This window comes from Diorhabda sublineata, chromosome 1, assembly GCF_026230105.1.
Source record: "Diorhabda sublineata isolate icDioSubl1.1 chromosome 1, icDioSubl1.1, whole genome shotgun sequence".
Classification (NCBI taxonomy): Eukaryota; Metazoa; Arthropoda; class Insecta; order Coleoptera; family Chrysomelidae; genus Diorhabda; species Diorhabda sublineata.
The window spans coordinates 13,284,214-13,288,667 of NC_079474.1; positions in this window are offsets into that span (position 1 = coordinate 13,284,214).

The following is a 4,454-nucleotide window of genomic DNA, read 5'->3' on the forward strand; positions in this document are numbered from 1 at the left end:
AATAAATCCGTTCTCGTTACAGGGTAATTGTCATTTTATAAAGAAACACGTGGAAAATGTGATATTTGAATAAATACATATACACAGTAATGAACACGGTTTTTATTTGCACCCTTCTGCGCAGCGGTAGTTATTTAACTGAACTGATGTATTTCTACTGAAATTCACCCTTAGACTACCGGCAAAGGGGGTTGGGCTTGAGTTATTCGAAGGGGTGGAGTTTTCTTTATATTTTGATTCGATTTTGTAGCACCCTTAAGCTGCACTTTTATAGCGGCTATCTGGTGATTTTTCGGTTAAATATAATATTGAAAACGTACGAGGTCAATTCACAAAATGAATTATACAGGGTATGTCTCATAAATAATATCAATTTTCAAAGGTTACTTCGTTTTTTAAATAATCATTTTTAGCTCAACATTCGGCAAGGTCTTTAAGACAATTAATAATAATCTGACGGTACAAGGTCCGGGGTAAATACTGGATATGATATGCGCTCAATACCACCAAACTCTTCCGCGTAATTTCTTCACTACTTTCGAATAATTAGACCAGAATATTTCTCCCATAAAACCTCATAGTTGGAACCATATTAATTTGATTGGATATATAACGTGTGACCATTCTTGCTTCTTCTCCGAAATATAAATCTTTGTTCGGGTAGAAACTCCTGTCTCCAAGACTCGGAAAAGGTCCCTTCAATATCCTGGTGGTAATCTAAAGAGCTATCCTTAACATCCTTCGAGGGTTTGCCTCTAGAATGTGGTGGTATCGTTTTACATTCCCAATTATCATTTGTCCACGCTTTACGAACCATGTCATGGCTGTCAAACCATGTTTCAACCAAGTAATCTACTGTTATGTATCGAAAACTAGATTTTTATTAAATCTTTCTAGTAATCGTACCGAATATACCTCAAGGATATGTTTCCTTTCCAGTTTTGCAAGAATACCTTGAAGATTTGGCATCATGTTTAATGCGAACGTACGTAGATTGTCAATAACATTGTTACCTGGATAGCGTCTCTCTTGGACATTCCTCGACTGCAAAGTTGATTGAAGATAGTTAAAATCAATTTTTGAACCTCTGTTGATAGAGGTTGACATCCTTTGTAACTGTTTGTCCTCTCTCTGTGCTAGGCTCCTGAAGGACGTTTAACGAATCTACAAATCGGCTTGTTGATGGTTGATCTTGAAGCCACGGTTGCCACATACTTTATTTTACAGAAAACTTTTATTTAAATATAAATTGACCTTTAATACACTATGAATCGAAAATCTATCTAATATTTACTTATTATTATTCGATTTAGTAACTAGTTTTTATTAGGAATTCAAAGGAACTAATATTTTGTGTGATGTTGTTTATCTATACTTTCAAATGATTCAATGATTCTGTAAATATTCTAAAGCAGACCTGGACAAATTGTTTACTATTTAGATCGCAGTAGGGCGACTCTTATCTCCACTTCGTTCTTAATAAAATATTTTTTTTGTTGCCTACATCATAAACAGTTATATTGGGACTTTAAACGACAAATATCCCACGAATTATATTTATATTTACTTCCATTTGAGAAAGTTGAACGTATTCGTTAAGTATATTGGTTAATAATAATTTTATCGAACATAAACGGCAACCTCGCTAACTAGTATTCTAGCATAACACAAAATAATACCGAAATAAAAACAAGAGGGCTTTTGTTGCGGTAGTAGGGGCTATAAAATCCTCATAAAAAAGAAATAAAAACATAAGAGAAGCACATTTATAAAAGGCGTGCCTCGGAAATAATCTATTTTGATTGGTTCTACCCCCGCTACGCTATACAACTGTAAAGACTTGCAGTAAATCAATGATTTTTTATTATCCCGGGAAATGAATTTTATTTTTACTGAAATTTCGCCGGATACATGTTGATTCGACTTGATACCACGCTCATATCTAAATAAACAAAATATGAAATGTATATTGACAAAAATTGATGATGATGATTGATTTATAGAAACCAATTTATTATATTCGTGAGATATTAAAGTCAAAATATTGAGAAGAATCTCCATTACCAAATTATCTTCCTCGCAGATTAGAGGTAAAGTATCTTAAGACCATAACCTCAACGTTCAACAGAAAGAAAAGACGATGTAGAGAAAACAATTATAGAAAGAAATGAAACGATGTAACGACGAATGTTGACGGACGCGAAAGGCAATATAATCATGAATAAAAAATACAAAATTGTAAAGTATATCTTGAAAAACTATTTGAAGATCATAGAAACAACTTCGACACAGAAAGGCAACTTTATATCAATCAAGTTTCAACAAAAGAGCCAAACAATGTATTGGTATTACTGTAAACGAGGATTTGACTAAGAACCAGGAACTAAGGGCACGATTCGAAAAGACGAAATCCACCTTTAACCTTCCATAAAGGAAGAGTCAGTCCCACTAGAAGGACCTCAAGTCGAGGCGTACCCAAGGTACATTAATTTCGTGACGAGGCAAACGAAAACCTCGAATATGGGAAAGTGTTTTTTTTTGGGATAATTTCTGTCATTTTCCGGGTTTAACATTTAAGATACAATGTGGTATTCTCACAGGAAGTTATTTTGACAGATTAATGTTGATAGAGAAGTACATATATATCTAAATACATCCGTGTTTATGTACGGATATTGTTTATTTTTGCTCTTCCAGATTTTGGAGCATTCCCGTTCCATTAAATTTTGCAACAATTCTGCTTTAACTGTTTCTAGTCTGCAAAATTTGTTGAATTTTGTGCACTACTTAATTATAATTCTGTATTATATTTATTATTATGAGAGAGTGTGAGAATTAACATAAAATTTTATAGAAAGTGGAAGTGGATTTGTGGAAGAAATAGGTTAGAGTTTAGAGATTAGAGCATATGCTGTCGATGAAAAAATATTGAAAAAGTATTGTCAAATATTTTATAATAAGTCGAATTGACTTTTATCCCGATTTGTATTTTTTTTCACTTGGTTATTTTGGCCCCAATCTATGTAAGCAAATTGAAAATTAGTCAGCCGTTATAATGGTAAAACCCGACGGTTTGAGTCTGGGTTTGATTTAATTTATAGTCTTGAAAAAGGGTTTTTTCCCCAAAAAATTTAATTTTTAATCAACACTTTAACTAACTGCACTTAAATTATTAATGGAAAACTGTTTTTAAATGAGTTAAAGATAAACGAAACTCGAGCGCCTGTTTTAAGTGATTTCCGCGTGTTTCTGAAGCTTAAAAATTTATTTTTGTAATGCTGGATATTTCACTTCGCTAATTATTTAGTTTAAATTGGATATAGAATAGCGGAAAATATTTATCTCACTACTAATCGAAAAATATACAATCATAGAATGTTGTTTTCTAGAAACCATTTTACTGCAACTATTCGATTGCAAATATTGATTTAAAAGAAATTAAAAAACACCCTTTGACCAATCACACTCAGATATATTGGTTAGAAAACGTATGCTCTAAACAGCTTGCCCAACTTGTACCAACTAGGTTGTTGTCACTAGGCCTACCATGGAGAAGAATCTAAAATTTTGAAATGCTTTTTTTTGTATTTCCTCTCTTTGAGAGACGATTGCCTGAATGCGTTGAAACAACTGCTGAGCTTAGAGGATTTGGACCAACATCAACCAGAAACATTTGATCACTAGAAACCGCTTCATATCTTCATTTTCTAGCTAATATATGCGCCACCATAGAAAAACCAAATAGACTTCCTCAGAAAACTGAAACCAGCGGTTTTGAACTATTTGCAACTATGGAAGGTTCAAAAGAAGAAATAATTGATAGAATAGAAGAATAAATTTTTGGTTTCCGCCTGAGGGTGTTTAAAAATCAAGAAGACAAGAAGAGAAGGATCTAAAATTTTGAAATGCTTTTATTTGTATTTTCTCTCTTTGATAGAAGATTGCCCGAATGCATTGAAACAACTGCCGAGCTTAGAGGATTTGGACCAACATCAACCAGAAACATTTGATCACTAGAAACCGCTTCATATCTTCATTTTCTAGCTAATATATGCGCCACCATAGAAAAACCAAATAGACTTCCTCAGAAAACTGAAACCAGCGGTTTTGAACTATTTGCAACTATGGAAGGTTCAAAAGAAGAAATAATTGATAGAATAGAAGAATAAATTTTTGGTTTCCGCCTGAGGGTGGTTAAAAATCAAGAAGACAAGAAGAGAAGGATCTAAAATTTTGAAATGCTTTTATTTGTATTTTCTCTCTTTGATAGAAGATTGCCCGAATGCATTGAAACAACTGCCGAGCTTAGAAGATTTGGACAAAGATCAACTAGAAACATTTGATCACTCGAAATCACTTCATATCTTCATTTTCTTGTTAATATTTGCGCCACCATAGAAAAACCAAATAGATTTCCTCAGAAAACTGAAACCAGCGCTTTTGAACTATTTGCT